This window comes from Pleurodeles waltl, chromosome 2_2 (genome assembly GCF_031143425.1).
Source record: "Pleurodeles waltl isolate 20211129_DDA chromosome 2_2, aPleWal1.hap1.20221129, whole genome shotgun sequence".
Classification (NCBI taxonomy): Eukaryota; Metazoa; Chordata; class Amphibia; order Caudata; family Salamandridae; genus Pleurodeles; species Pleurodeles waltl.
Window position 1 is genome coordinate 40,745,371 of NC_090439.1, and position 17,598 is coordinate 40,762,968.

The following is a 17,598-nucleotide window of genomic DNA, read 5'->3' on the forward strand; positions in this document are numbered from 1 at the left end:
ACCAGTACTAAAGTGAGAGTGCCCCTGTGTAAAATGTATGTGTAATTGGCTTTCCATGATTGGCACATTTGATTTACTGGTAAGTCCCTTGTAAAGTGCACTACAGGTGCCCAGAGCCTGTAAATGAAATGCTACTAGTGGGTATGCAGCACTGGTTGTGCCACCTACATTAGTAGCCCTGTACACATGGCTCAGACTTGCCACTGCCATGTCTTTGAGGGCAGTTTGAAACTGCCAAATCGACTTGGCAAGTGTACCCACTTGCCAGGCCTAAACCTTCCCTTTTATACATGTAAGGCATCCCTAAGGTATGCCAAAGAGAGCCCCTTAGGCAGGGTGCTGTGTATATTAAAGGTGTGGAATGTACTGATGTGTTTTACACGTTCTAACAGTGAAATACTGCTTAATTCAGTTTTCACTGTTGCAAGGCCTATCTGTCTCATATGTTAACATTGGGGCTGTCTTTAAACATGCTTAAAGTCTAGCTTCCCTTTGAGAGCAGATCGAAATATGGAGTTTGAGGTCTCTGAACTATCAATTTAAAAACACATCTGTTAGTGAAGTTGGTTTTTAGATTGTTAATTTGAAAATGCCAATTTTAGAAAGTAGACATTATCTTGCTTAAACCATTCTGTGACTCTGCCTGCTTGTGGATCCCCTGTCTGGGCCAGACTGACAGTTGGGCTGTTTGTGAATCCCCTCTTGACACTGACACAAAGGGAGCTGGGGTGTATCCTGAATATCCTGATGAGCCATCTGAGCTGGAGTGGAAGGAGGAGTGGTCACATACACCAGAATGGGCTGTGTCCGTCCTCACATAATGCAGTCTCCAACCTCCTGGTGTGTGTCGGGGCCTGGCGTGGGCAAGGCAGGATCTTGTGAACAACAGAGACTTTACTTTCAAGTTTGCCTGCTTCAAAGGCAAAAAGGGGTAGAAGTAGTGGACCGAAAAACCTCAGACTTTAGATCACTTCTGGGACCAAGAGGAACCTCTGCCAAGGAGCAGAGCTGAAGAGTTGAGGAGACGTGCTGCCCCTGCCTCTGACTTGCTGTGCTTTTTTTGGCTATCCTGCAGTTGCTGCTTCTGCCTGTGAAATGGGATTAAGACGGCACATTGTTGAGCATTCCTGCTTAAAGAAGAATCTCCAAGGGCTTACACTGAGCTTGCTTCCTGCTTTGAAGTCTCAGGGCCATCAAAGACTTTCTCTGCCAACACCTGGACTCTCTACTGAAACTCCTGCCCTGTCAAGTGGTGACCTATCCAGTCCCTCGGCCCTTGAAAGGCGGAGTTGGCAGAACAAGAGCTGAAATCCACGCACAGAACGCCATGCGTGGAAATTTCCGATGGACCATCTGCAACGCGGCTGATAAACAAACCGCCCCCCACTTTGTGGCTGAAGTCGACGCTCGAGTACAAGAGAAAACAAATGAGATACAATCAATGTTCACTTTTATCCAACATAAAAAGAAACAGCTAAGCTATAACAAAATTTCAAAACAAGAAATATTTATTACAAATGTATGTCAAACAGAAGCACATATCAATGTTCAAATGTACAAATATATAAAAATAAACATGGGAACACACAAAAAGAATTTCTATAAATATTTACACCTCTACACAAATTGGTAGACAAAGACAAACTGACACATCAGACAAAACAATGAAAATAATCCAACCATAGCATAACACAAACATATACAAAATATTTTTTTTATATAAAAAAATACAATGCAAAGAAATACAAACAAAGAATATAAACTTTCTTTTTCTGGAGCTGAAATGATATTCACACAAGTATCATATTACTATTCAATTCCTGATTGTGTCTCCATTTTGTTTGATAAAAGATTTTTTTTTTTTAAATATAAATATTTCGACACCATAAATTCAAAGTCCATGTAAGCAACAAATACTAATAGGAACAAAGCCAAACAACAAATAATAGTAGGAACAAAGCCTACGCGCATTTCGGCGGTTACCACCAAATTCAACAAGCCGCCTTCTTCAGGGCCATTCCTTTGCCATCCTTATTGCATAATATCGCAGATTAAGGAGGTTCTCAACGTTCCCATTATTATAAGTCCTGATAGACACAAAAAATAGAACAAGATAATACATTTTGATCCAGATTCTTGAGATTCCATTATCAACCAGTGACTAATACCAACAAGATCCCCTACCAATGAATAATAAAGTGGAAAACAAAAAATGCAAAGGACCAAACAAAGAAATAATAAGGTGAAATAAAATAAAATAAAATAGGATGAAAAGTGATCCAATGAAAAATGAAACGTAAAAAAATCACCAATAGAAGTGAAATAAACAAATAATTATAAGACACCACCATCACCCTTGTGTATAGAATCACCAATAGCAACATTCATAGAATAATAAATAGATGAATGAATAAATACCCGGCGATGGTGTTGCTGAGGTTCCTCAATTATAATGCAAACAAGGTTCAGTTTTATAATTTCTACTTCCATTCGCAAGTGAATCCTTATAAAAACATGAGGTCGACGCTCTACCTGCATTGCAGCTGGGAGATCAACACATCAAGGTGGGAGAAATGACATGCAAATCCCACGCAGCACGTTTTTTTAACACCGTGCAACCGGAACTCTCACACTTTGTCTCAGGGCATCAAAGTCACCGTGAACATGCGTGGATCTGAAATGCCCCAACCGGAAATCGACGCATCGCTCTCTTGCGAGGGAGATAGCCAATGCATTGCCGAACCAACTGGAGAAGAAAACAACGCATGGCCTCACTTGCGAGTAAGGAAATGAAGTGTCGCTGACTTTTCAAATCACGCTTGCCTGTGCAGCTTTATTTTTTATGCAAACCAGGTACTTTGTGTAAAATCAATGTTTTCATTGTTTTCTATGGAGTAAGACTCTTATTCTTTTGAAAATATATATCTTGCTTTGTGTATGTTGTTTTTTTGTTGTTTTGGCCTTGTTCCTTTGAGATAAATATTGCTTATTTTGCTAAACTGGTTTGGTGTTCATTACTGTGTGTGTTGGTACAAATACTTTACACATTACTTCTGAGATAAGCCTGACTGCAAGTGCCAAGCTATCAAGGGGGGAAGCAGGGGTTATCTACGTGTATTTCTCCATTGTCCTGAATAGAATGAGGGTCCCTGCTTGGACAGTGTACAAACTGACTGCCAACCAGAGACCCCATTTCTAACACTGCAATTTGTAAAATCTTTCTTTCACCAGTTATTGTAATTTTAGCTTTCTTTTCTTTCATGAAATTGAACATTAGTTCTGGGGTGTGATGTCAGATGGGAATAAACTCTTAAAAAAGGCAGCTTTGTAAAGCTCTTTTGTGAGCGCTTCCACTTGTCCCTCAGTAGATCTCCATTTCCAGATCAGATGCTTGGTGCATATTTTTCACCAATTCTTTGCAATCAAAGTTTAACCAAGTATTTACATTCCCAAAACATCCAAGGGAATTTTGTATTTCATCATGCAAAATTGTTTTGAAAACAAGTTGTCATTTTACAGGGATAAGTTGGAGTAGGTCACCAAACACAATTGAGCGTTTTCCTTCGAAGAGTATGTCTTAGTTCTAAAAATCTGCTGCATCTTTAAGTGTATCAAGGCAAGCATTATGTTTGATACCATGCCTACTTAATCCAAGATTAGATGCTTCAGTTTTTCCAGTACACTTGATTCCTCACAGAAAGCGTTACCAGATAATTTCTGATATTCCAATTTAATGTGATTGTCAACAGGCAGCATAAGTAGTTGATGTTGAGTAATTCCTTTAATGTTATGTGCAGCTAGACCTATTGGTGCTGTTACTACACATGACAAATTTGAATCTGTAGCCTTCTGTAGATAAACGGTGAGAATGTTCATTAGAAAACCTTTGAGAATGCCAGCTTGCCCATCGATGAATAGTAATATTAATTTATATGAAGAACAATCACATTGTTAATCTTCGTGGAGAAATCAATGCTCTATTTTGTCTTTAACTTCATTATAAATTCCACTCTGTTCATTGTTCAGCTGTCCCACTACCAGTTAGAAGCTCACATTTTCCTCTCTTGCCTGTTGCATTGCAATCGCTACTTCATTCATAGATGTAGCCACTTCATTTTGAATTACTAGTTATTCAAGAGAAACTTGACTTCCTGGCACAGAACTTTGGCTGCATTGTGAACTCTACCTAGATAGCTTAGCCACAATGTTTTTTCCTGTTCAATCTCATCTTTCAACATCTGCAAGTCTGTTAGAAACATAGAACACTGAATATTGTCTTTTACAACGTTGAATGAGTCTTCATAACAGTCATAGGGCCAGGTGTATCGTAATTTTTGGCGATCACAAATGGACCAACAGGCCATTTGCGATCGCAAAAATGCATTTTGGTATTTAACTTGTTACTGAATCACAAATTAGATTTGCGACTACATACTGATTCGGTATTAGGAAGGGGCGTGTCAAAGGCGTCCCCTCCTAATACCGAATCGCAGAGGTATGTATTATTGTTTTGTGACCGTGAATGCGGTCACAAAACAATCTCAGTTACCTCCAATTTCATTTTGGTGGTAACCAATTTGAAAAGGGACCACTTTCACCTTGGTGAATGCATGTGAAAACATTTTTTAGGAGGAGGAGGTGGTCCCCGAACCACTAGCTCATCTTAAAAAATGTAAAGAAAATATTTAAATTTTCTTTTTTAACTGCATCTCGATTTTCTTTAAGGAAAATGGGCTGCATTTAAAAAAATTAAATGATTGCTTTATTTTTTAAAAGCAATCACAGACATGGAGGTCTGCTGAGCCCAGCAGGCCACTATCCCTGTGATTGTAGCCATTTGCAATGGGTCACAAATTGTGACCCACATCATGAATATTAATGAGGCTGGTCCATTTGCGAGCCCTTGCGAATCTCTATATGAATCTCCTGGAGTGTCATACATTCCAATAGCGATTACATAATTGCGATTTGCAAAAAATCGCTATTTGGTAAGCGCTATTGGAAAGAATGATACATCTGTCCCATAGTGTCAAAGAAAGTCTGATTCACTATACCATGGCTTGAACAGTTGCAAAAGTGCCAAATAGAAAACTCTGTTTTGTCTGGAGTTTAGCAAGTATGCTTTCTGTGGTTAATTGGGTTTCCTTAGTTGTGCGGCACCAAACAACCATCCCATCCAATAACTGCAAACCTTCCTTCTTCTACGTTTTCAGTTACATTAGTTCTATATGTATAATGCTGATGTACTTCATAGAGAAACAAGTTTTCAGGATGGGGACTCTTTCTTGGGTAGTATGTCTTCAGCATGTTAGTCTTTAGAATGTCTTTACCATTGGGATACAATTCTGCAAGGTATTGTATTGCTGGGAAAGACGTCAATACTCTATTATGACTGCTTTCAAGACCGAGGCTTACCCACAGGATTCCTCTAGTTTTGGAGAACAAACTTGCTGAGCTCAAACTATTTGTGCATTCATAAGATCCAAATTATAGGTGGGAAAGCATTTTCAAACTGAAACTGTACAATTTCTTGGTAAAAGCCTTTTCTGGAGAAATCTCCTCCCACACCTCTTTCATCTCTGTCTTCTCTGACTTTGTGACATAAGAAATCACATAGCAAGCAATAACAATGGAGTTATCTGCAACAAATTGTACATCCATATTTGCATTCTACATCTTCAGAATAACAGGGTTGTAGCCATTCATATATTTTGCTGCTTCTATTTATTTGAGGGTTTATGTATTTTTTGGTGATTTCCGATTTAGGGTGTGTCTCACTATTTACAAAAAACTGTTCATTCATCCCTTTGAAATGACAAGTCCTAGGAATCCAAAACAACATCTCGTGTAAAAGTCAGCTTTTGATCTCTATTTTCGGTGGCAGTATTTACCACACCTATGGTTTTGGAATCGTAGAACTTGCTGTCTCAACCCTTGTCAGCAGTTACATTTGGAATGGCACATGTTACATACTGTTCTATGAAAGACAACCAGATTCATCATTATCTGTTCCAAATGTTGGGACATCATTTACCCATAACCGCATGTGAATATGTGGAGCACCTCTAAATTGGTACTTTTTGTGCCAAAAGAATTCGGTCACTTCGCCAAGAGGTGGATTTGTTTTTTTGCAGATGAAAGCTGTCATTGCTTGACATCTATGGTTAAAATATCTGCAAAATTTTGCCGGGTCCTATTTTGGGTAAAGAGATTTGGCCCTGAAACCTGTTTAGCAGGGACCCAGGGCACTTACAGTTTGAAACTACGTCATGTTCCAGGCACAATGTGGGGGACTAACCATGTCAGAAGAGGCACTTTCTCATAGTAACTACCAACCCAAATATGAGGTGATTAATTGTATTTTAATGTTAATGTGCACAACTGTTAGGCAACACTGTTTCTCATGCCACAGACATGCCCCTAACAGATGCAATATGTACAATTTCATACATCATGTGCTGTACTGATGCAAGAGGGACATTTACAAATATTTCTCCATTTCCCTCCTGAGGTGATGCTGCATATGCACTCTCTCCTCAGCTCCATACGCCATACAGGTGTGTAATCACTGTAACTCAGTAACGGTACAATAGAGAAAGCAGATGTACATTAGCCACCATTGAGCACAGTTCTAATCTCCTGAAGTCAAGATTCAGATCTCTTAACTGTACAGGAGGGATACTGTTGTACTCACCTCAAGTTGTGTGCAAGATTAGAATAGCCTGTTGTGTTTTGCAAAACATAGCATTAAATCATGACTTACACATACCTCTGGACCCTCATCTAGGTCTGAATCTGGCCAACCGAGCCATTGTACAAAACAGAAGGCAGGGTATGCAGGTTTGCGACCAGCTTGTTGAAACTTTCTTCAACTGAGCAAACTGTTATGTCATTACCTTCATTTAGTTTGCAGTCTGTTGTCAATTATGATTGTTTTCTTTTAAACTCTGTCCATATATTCTGTCCTGGGACTACTTAGTTAGCCATACATGATATCCATAAAAAAAAGCTGTAGCCAAGAGTCAAAAGATTGGCCATGCACTACATTATGTGCACATGTCAGGGATTAGTGTGGCTAATATCTCTTAGTGCTTCTTTGACTCTGGGGATTAAATGTCTGTATGTGTAAGTCCTCCCTGCACAGTGTCACAAGGTGGGTCTGCTTCACAAAGCACTTCACCCCTTGGGGAGAAGGTGCCACATCAGAGGGTGAGTTCCTTACCCAAGGGGAAATTGCTGCTATAAGTGTTCATAGTACATTGATCCTGCCACACCTGTGGTGACTCACCCACAGCTGTGTGGCCTCTGCCACAAGGGCAGAGGCCCTTTGAGAACCAGGACTCTTGTATGTGTGTGTGTGGCAAATCATGTGGCAGCATGGCCCTATGGCTGACATATGTACCATGGAACAAGTCGAACAGTGTAGGAATATGGATAGTCCATGCTCATAGCTTACATGTTTAGTAGCTGCCCATGAGATGTGCCACTCCAGGTCTGTGGTTAATTATAGTGGGGAGGTGGACTTTTGTATCTGTTTCACTATGGATTAACAGTGTTTACAAGACACAGAATTCATCATGCCCATCTGGCCTGGTCCAGCACATCAAAAATGGATGTGGGAAATTTGGCAGGCTCCATGATCACTAATATCCTTCCTTGTGATTCAGACTAACACTTACTGGTCACATTCATAATGTGTAGCCTTTGTAGTGTGTGTAATGCATCACACATGCAGATCTCATGTACCCCTATGATGACATATCACAGTCTCTTGTCAACTGTACAGATACATTGTGAGACATATGACATGGAGTGGCTGCCACTATCTGGGCAGATAATGTTAATCTAATACACACACCCTGCCCCAAAGGTACATCAAGGCCTATGGCAGGTATAAACACACACTACCATGCAGCATACAGTGAATACACATCATCGACCATGGTCTTCAAAGAGCCCCAGGTACGCACTGTGAATACACACCCACTCTGCACTTTTGTAGTACAGAAAAGACAGCAGATTCTCATGCTGCCATTTCTGTAATACAGATAGTGCTGGTCTATATATAGTCCCTGCACTAGCACCAGAATGTGTCCACTTATTAGAATAAGGGCATAGTGCCATGCTAAGGATGGAATCCCTTTCCCATTGCAGACACACCACATGTGGGTGCAGAGGCAAGACGCTATCAGGAGGTGCACTTACACTGTGCCACATAAAAGGTGGGCATTGTCAGTGCAAACCTTTCGGACCCCAGAGCCATACCTTTGCATGTGAGTGAAATCACTCAATACACTTGTCTGCAATGGCATCACAACCCTCCTTCAAATGTGCATGTGGGTTGACATCTGCAAAATGCCACATGGAGTGACTGCTTTAGGACAGCTCCTTCTTCCACTTCTTCCCTAGGGCATCATGAGTGTGTGATTGCCCTGGGAGCACTGCACTTATTATAATGGGTCACACTTGCCCCCGCACATTTTAAAGCTTTATTGTGCTACAAACAGAGAAAGTGTGTCTTATTTGTAATAAGATCCCAGTTTCCAATGTGGACAGCAGCATACATCTGTTTCTCTGGATCCACATAATGCTGGGACCACCTATCAATTACTCCCTCAGTGAGCATGTACATTTCAGTATTGCTGACTTTGAAGGTGTCTCATCCACAGGTCATTCAGCCATGTTGGGTGAGGTTGGCTCAACAGTGCAGCAGGATGGCAGAGGATCCTCCTTGCAGGTTCGGCTGACTCTGAATGACCACTTAATAGATGTCAGCCCCTCTAAATTTTCAAGGGAATTTGGAATGCTGCTCACTACTGATTGACAAACATCCAGAATACACATATGCACCTGGGTCACAATGGGTCCCCTCACTTGAAAGTCTCATTGTGTAGAATCTGCCCCAAGTGAAATCACTGAGGGGCCTCTGCCACAAGTGTGTTGGCTTTTTGCAGGGCCAGAGTGGCCAGGGGAGAAATTGGGAATTTCCACGGGGGGCTGCAGTGGTGGGGGCTGGTTTTGTTTCTGTGTTTTGGGTCTGAATTGGCGCCAAATTATGTGCCCCCAGTAACAAAGCAGCAATGCTACATGATGCACACACTTGTGTTTCCTGTCTCTGTGTGGGTGCTGGTCTGACATACTTGACAGTGCTGCTATGGGTTCCCATTCCTGCTCTGGCCTTCTGGCCCTTGTGCAAATCTGGCCCTGTATGTCCAGGGATGAACACCACTATCTGTGCCTACTTTGGTGATACAGTACAGTCTACTCTGATATAAGTGCTATATGTTGCCTACATGTGCCATAATACAAAAGGCCAAATTGTGCTGTGCAGTAATGCAGTGTAGCATGTATCTATAAACTCTTCCTTTCCTCCATTCGACTGCCTGCCCTTTTTACACCTGTTTGAATATTTAACACTTGTTTGACTTTTATTGTGTGCCCTGAGTGCAGATTCTATGCTCCAAGTACACAGAGTACGCTCTGGGTGTGTAGGATATGCTCTGGGTGCTGATGAGATACACTTGGGGCAGAGAATCCGAAAACGAGCCGGAACCCAATGAAGTTCTTAGGAAGTGACACAGAGGAAATGCTTGGCAGGAAGTTCATGACAAGAAGATGCAGGCTGCCATTTTATTGCCATTCTGAGTTATCCACTCCTGCACATAGGATCCTCTGCTAACCTGTTGCTCTGTGTACCCTAACTGCCCCCAACATGGCTGAGGGACCTGTGAGAGGGCACCCCTCTTCACTGAATGTAAATTGGACATTATAGCTGGGGGGTGCTGGAAAATTACCATCATCTTTATGGGGGGCAAGAGGCCCAGCTGAACTATGCAGCATGCCTGACTCTTGGACAGCATTGTGCAGTACTGCAGTGCAGTGCGCATGTACCACTGGTTAGCCAGGACATGCCACAGGCGCTGGGAGGAGATTAAATGCTCAGCCCGAATGAGGGCCCAAGAACTATTCGGCCAGCCCTCCCAGCCCCACATGCACTGGTCCCGCCTTGCACCACTCTACTGGAGGGTACTGAGGACAGCCTGGCTGACCCTCCATGCCCAGTTGGAGGAATTGGAGCAGCGGAGACTTGGTACGGGCATGGACTGCATCATGTGTCTGTTAGTATAATGTGAGTAGTGAATGAGCTGTGCCATCATGTGTCTCATGTCACCATGTACATATTCTGAGAGATTGCTGCAGAAGTCATAAGGCGAATGCTTCACTGAGGCACATTGGATGCAGAAACCAGGGTGCATCCTGGGACCTGTTTTGTTCTGAACATTACTGGAGAAATAGACCTCACTTGTGCATTTGAAAGAAGAAATGCAATGACAATTTCAGGTCTGGTGAACTAAGGGCCTTACCAATGGGGGTGCAATGGCAAAGGGATTAGCCAGACAATGTCTAGTGTAGAGTCAAGATGATTTTGAGGTGTTGGATGCCATATCATGCATGCTTTTTGTATGTTTTTTGTCAGTGTAAAGTATCATTTCATGTGTCTTGGAGTAAAGGCTTGCTTTGTGATACTCGTTTTACACAAAATGGTACAAACATAGCCAAGGGAAATGGAAGGCACCCATTTCCACAACAGTGACTTGTATATCAAATGTAGCTTTTAGATAGCTGTACCAACTATGCACATGTGCCAGCTGGTTAAAAGCACCAATAGGCAGTCTTGGAATGCCAGATGTGGCACCTGCCACGTAGATTGGCTGATGTTATCAGGGATCCTCCAATGTATAGACCTACAGCTTAAAAAAGGTCATAACCAAGGCCAGGTTTGTATATGTGCATCCATTCATGCATTTGAGTGGAATCTGACAATGCTACACATCAGATTGATTGTGATAGTCAGTGTAAGACTATCCACTCTGCACATTACAGGACTATCATAGATACATGTATAGGTATTGACAGATCCATCCAGACTGTGCCCAATCTTCACTTGTAGACTGTCTTTGGAAGATGACTTGGTGGCAAGGATAGGAAACACTGGGTCCAATTTACAATGTTAAATTTGGACATTTGCTCTAAGTTTACAACAAACGTCTTTGTTTACCTTTGTGAATCAGGGCTCAGTATTGCAATAATGCTGAAGGTGAGGCTTTGTCACTACAGAAGTATATACTCAATTTTGTCAGATATCAATATGTGAGTAATGTCAGGACATTACAGTGATTGTACACATATATCTGGGATCCAGGTCACCTAGATTTGGCTAGTGAGATCAAAGGAGAACAAAGTCAGCACTTGCTTCATGTGCTCGTGTGCTGTGCCCTGATTTGTACATCAGGTACATAACATTCTCACTTCTATTTCAGTGGACCGTTTGGCCAGGAGGACCAAGGAAAAGGCCACGGATAGAGTAGCGCATCCTTGGGACATCAGTGGAGATGGCCTCTTTCATCAACAAAAGAGGATGAGGAGGAGGTACCGGGAACATCTCCCAGCAGGGGGAGTATGCCCACCCAGATGGACACATAATCAGCCACAGAGCAGGTGGAGGTTGTGGAAACTGTGTGGGGGCATTTGACTGGATCCCTCTGGCCAGGGTGAGGAGGAATTGTATTTTCCTACCAAAGCACAACAACTAGACCTGCCTGAGGTGTCCCGAGGGTTGGCTGAATCAATACCTGGGCCTGCCTCTGACTCCTCCATACCTCTTGAGGCCCCAGTCCATCGGGGCCCAGTGCTGCACCTCCTGCCACTAGTCCCCCTCCAAATGCCTGGCCCAGTGCACAGAGGAGAATCCCTTTCCATGACACCGAGATCCCTCATGTGTAACTCAAACCCCTCCCTGTTATGTCACCCAAGTGGCTACATCCCAGGAAGGGGAGGTGGCAGGGGTACTGTGTAGGTCCCAAGAGGAAAATATTGTGCCATGGCCACCATCAATGCTACCCTCACTTCCTTGGGTGGCAGCCCTGATATCTGCCCTCTCCCAGTGTCTCTCCCAGACCACTCTCCATGTGTCTCCCTGTTCATCCTCCCACTCCGTTTACCCCTGTACCATTCTTTTGTCCCAGTCCCATGGGATGTCAGCTCCCCCACCGGCCAGCCAGGAAGAGGCCACATATGCAGAGGATGTCATTGTCATTGAGAAGGAGGATGACCAAGTTGACCCGTGACTGGACAACACACTGTGACTGGACATTTGTTTTTGCCCCTGTATATAGACTGATTCCCCTGACATTTACTGATGAGTTTTATTTCTTTTGTCCAACCCCCTCCAAGGCCCCTGCCAATTCTGTATGAAGAGCATTATTTGATTTAATTCCTCCTTTTCCCTTCAAATCATATTGATATATATTGAAAAAGCACTGTGTAGTGTAGTTCATTGTATTTGGTGGAATCAAAGTATGGTAGTATACGTCTGGAGTGATTTAGCTAAGCCTTTAAAATTATACCTCAGTACACAGATGGTTATACTAATGAACATGTCTTAGCCACATTTATAAACACATATATGGCCAACAAACAGAATAAGCAATTGACCATTATCTACTACTACTCAACTCATTTCAAATGTGGAATATGTGTTTTATTTACATTGTTCAATGCAACCATATGTTGCAGTGCTCATGGGGAATCTCATTTGCGCCTCCTCATTTTAGTAGTGAGGATCTTTGTGATGTTGGGTGTTTCCTGGGATTCTGAGGATCAGGTGGATGTTGTACCTGTGAAGGGGGGTTGCTTCCTAGAGAGGGGGTGGTGGTCCCTGTATGAGTGGTGTGATTCTGGACATGGGTGGTGGTTCCTATATCAGAGGTACTTCCTTGATAGGGGATGGCATTCCCTGTAGAAGGGGGTGGTTCCTGAAAAGGGGGTGGTGATCCCTGTATGGGGGTGTGCTTGCTGGACAGGGTTTGGTGGTCCCTGTACAGAGGTGTTGCTTCCTGGACAGGGTGATGGTGGTCCCTGTACATGGTGAGGACTTGGCTTTGCAGGCAAGTGTGTGTGCAAAGGAAGTGTTGCTGTTGTAGATTGATAGGAGCCCTGTGCAGGTTTCCTAACCAGGGGCTGTAGGTGATAAGGTGCGGGTAGATGTGTTGGCTCCCCTCCATGCATTGATTTTGAAGGCTGATACCTTATGAAGGCAGGGTATCATTTTGAGTATGCCCTCCATCATCTTCATAGCCAATGCATGGTGTCTTGCCATCTCTTCCCTCTGTATTGCCATGATGCCACTCAGCCCTTTCCCTGTGTATTTCCATAATGTATCCATCCTCTCCAATACCTGGGTCATTCTGTGCACCAACTGTGTGAGTTGGCGCATGTCCTGTAGTAAGGCAGACATGTCAGGCAGTGCAGCCCTATGTCACATCTGACTGCTATTAGGAGAAATCCTCCTCCCACTTTCCACCATAAATATCTGCCAGCCCTTTCTACCTGGGACAGCATTGAATGCAACCCCCATACCCACCAGCAGGGGGTGGTGGTTGCAGGTGGGAGATTGTGAGAAGGAGATTTGGCCTTGGGGCTACCTGCTTCCCATGGTTGGCATGAACCTTTGATGTTAGAGAAAAGGCCTGAGAGGCACTGTCAGGGTAGATGTGCTTTGGGGAACCAACAAGTCTGACCTGGATGTGAGGGCTGTGAGGAAGTAATGGTTGAGTTGAGGTGTGTGAGGAGTGGACAGTACTTGGGAGTGTGGGAGGAGGCACTAGGTTGACCAGAGCAGATGTAGGCTTTGATGAAATGCTGCATGGGCCAACAATAGTGTGCAGGGGATTGGCCTCTACTGTCAGAATCAAGACCTAATCTTCCTCCTCCTTTACTTCCTCTTCCTCCTCCTTACATGCAGTTCTGGCAACTGACAAGGCAACTTGGAAGAGGAGTGGTTTCTCCCCAAAGATCACCCATCGTCCACCTCTGATGTATGGTCTTTCCTCCTGACTTGACTCATCGTCTTCACTGCCTGTGAGACATAGGTTGCAACAGGCTAAGTATTTTCTTTTAAATATCATGTGGTGAAACACAGTGATTGAATCAAATTATCTTCACATCAACAGATGTTTCACATGTGACCTGGTTTGTGTAATCTACATGTGACAGCTCAAACTGTGGCACTGAGGTGTTCAATGCAGTTGTACAATGCAAAAGCAAACTCACCAGTTTCAACCACAGCACTGTTTGGTATTGAGATCCGCCTTGATGTCAGCTGCTGGACGGGGCTCCTTGAGTGTGTAGCAGAAGACATGATCCTTGATCCAGCCGCTTGTGAAAGAAGTGTCACCATAGTTAAGTTTCTGCATGACGTATATGTAAATATGCACACTTGACACACACATCACTGATTTTGTTGGGTACATTTTACACACCAAATTCAGATGTAATGCTGAATTGGCAATATCTGCTTATCCCCTTCCAAAAGAATATGGTTACTGTACATGAGTGGGGTATAAATTGTCTACAAGACTATATAACACACTCACCGGACGCATGGATGGCATCAGATTTGACTGCTGCAGTCAGGATGTCTTCTAAACCCTTGGAAGGTGTCATTCTGTGATGTTTTTGATTTGGGTTCCCTTGAAGGGGTGGAAAACTTGGGTTTTGGTATTAAGATCAACCTTTCTATGTTCTTTTGCGGGTGGCCTTGTATACCGTCACCCTGGGCCCTGTTCTAGCTTTCTGAACTCCCTAGCTAATGGTATCACTCCATCCATACTGCAATATGCAAATTTTATTATCCTAGGAGATTTTAATTTCCAAACAAATACAGATGTAGCCAATTTTATAGACACTCTATGGGGCATATTTACAAGTAAGTGGCACATTGGTCTTGATGCTACACTTTTCCTGTGTTGCTTCAGCTCCACCTAACAACACCATTGTTGCACTGTATTTACAATAAGGTTCACCACAGCGGTCGTTAGGATGATAGCGTCAACATTTTTAATGCTATTGTGGCACTTTTCAACATTTTTGACGCTTGTTCAGCAAAGCACAGGGAGGCCTATTGACTCAAATGGGTGAGTAATTTTAATGCCTGCTTTGAACAGGCATTAGAAATGACAGCAAAATGGCATAGTGAAATGTTGCAAACTTTACAGCTCCATTTTTTCTGGCCTCCCTGCGTCAGAACGGCCGCCTAGCACAGGTATAATGCGGCACAAGGGTTTATAATGTGACACTTTGTAAATATGGCACAGGAGAAATGCATCCTTACTGCTGCCATAATGTCAAAACAGTGATGCTAGTGTGGTGCAAGGTGGCACTATGGGGCTTGTAAATATGCCCATAAGTTCTTTTAGGGCTGCTTTAAATGTATAATACAGGATACAATAGATTAAGTATTTTCTAATAACCGTAATTTAACCACTGACTCTTGGATAAGGCAGACTTGGTCCAATCACATGCTGATTCTATTCAGGCTGAGGTTGGAGCATATACATTGCATCCCTGAGGCACCAGCACAAGGACCCGATATAGTCCATCAATGGGGAAAACATTTATCTAACCTTAATTTGATAGCGGAGCTATCCTTCACAACCCCTAATCTTATAGTTGATGTGGGGGCAGCATCTTTAATACCTGGATCCCAGCCATCAGCCCCATGGTACTCACAGTCCCTATTGAAGGTTCATCGCAATTGCAGGCAAATGGAACATAAATAGTGGAAAGCCTACAATGCCAAAGACTAAGTTTAAAAAAGCCTTGAAATTCTACCACAATCAGATTAAGACTGCAAAAAAGGGTTACTTTTCATCTCAGATTGAAAAAGCCCAATCGAATCAAAAGAATAATTTTCAACTTTGCCAAATAGTTCCTACAGCCAAAATCAACTATTAGGGAGTCACCACCCTCACAAATTCTATGTCCTGAAATATCGAAATATTTTGTGGAAAAAATACAGAAAATCCAACAAGAATTTGAAAGTCCCCCTCTTTTAAGAATACTCCAACAAGTTATATCCCCTATTCAGGACCCTCATTCTCTACCTTCCTGAAAATTACTCTGGCTCAAATTTTATCAAGTCATTTTAGCATGTAAGTCAGGATCCTCTTATGACCCATGCCACCCATGTATACTCCACAAAGTTGTAGATTGCATAAATCCAATAATTAATGCAATCTTGAACACCTCTTTGTAATGCGAAGGTCACAAAGACTGGAAAGTAGCAGAGGTAAAACCATTACAGAAAAAAACAATTAGCCGACTCCTCCACTCTGTCTCATCTTTGGCCTATTTCATTACTCCCAGCCTTGAGCAAAATTATGGAAAAACTGGATAGTACAGAACTAATGGCATTGTTGGAAGAGGCCAATATCTTACATCCTGAACAATCTGTTTTTTGCCCAAAATATTCTACAGAAAGAAGCGCTGCTGGAGGTAGCAGATACATTGAAAATTACCTTAGATGCGAGAAGGCCACAGTTTTGATTCTACTGGACCTCTCCGGGGCATTCAATGCCATTACACGCAATGTTCTGCTGAAATGTGTAAAGGACTGCGGTATTTCTCACTTAGCTTGGTCCTGGTTGAAATCCTTCATTTCTGACCGCAAACAAACTGTGATGCTAGGTCCTGTTACTTTGCGGGTTCCCCAAGGGTCTTCACTTAGCCCAGCATTATTCAATATCTACATGGCTCCTCTAATTACTCTGATCTTCTTGTTTTGTATTGAGGTTACCTCTTATGCTGATGACACACAATGGATGTTATCACAGGACAAAGACTCTTGGCTCTGAGCTCAACTATAAAAACTGCCTGACTGAGGTATTTCGATGGATGCAAGCTAATCACCTCAAGTGTAACACCAACAAGATGGAGATTATGTTTCTCAGGAAGTCTAATCCCTTTCAGCCTATGATACAATGACTCCAATACCTCTGGCAATGGTGAAGATTGTTAGAAATCTTGGAGTAAAATTTGATATGACTAAGGCCCTCATTATGACATTGGTGGTAAATCCCACTTACCGCCATGGTGACCGCTGCGAACATACAGCCGCCGCCACGGATATCCGTTCATTATATTATGACATACACACTCTAATCCGTCACTATTCAGCCACAGACACAAGTCCGCCACACCAAAGGTCAGTGATAAACTGGCAGTATCCAAACCCACACCATTACACCAACAGAACAATGTCCATCACATTATGACCCACAAATTACCACGGCGGACATTAAACCGCAGTAAACCATTGACGGTACATACAGCTGCGCTCAAAATACATACACACACATGCAAAACAACACTACATTGGCCAATACCAAATACACACACCTGACACCCACACACATACCACACCCCCACCACTATAAAACACACACCCACATTACCCACAACCCCTTACGACTACAAACCATTGGCACGAGACAGACACAATGACTACAGACATAACCAGAGCCATACACTATCTACACCTATACACCACCCACGCATCTCACATCACACACCCCAGAACTTCACCCAGCACACCCTCAGCTTCACAACTCAAATAACACCCATGGCCCCACAAAGACACCCCAGATTCTCAGAGGAGGAGCTAAGGGTCATGGTGGAGGAAGTCATCCGGGTAGAACCTCAGCTATTTGGAGCACAGGTGCAGCAGATATCTATTGCTAGGAAGGTGGAGCTATGGCG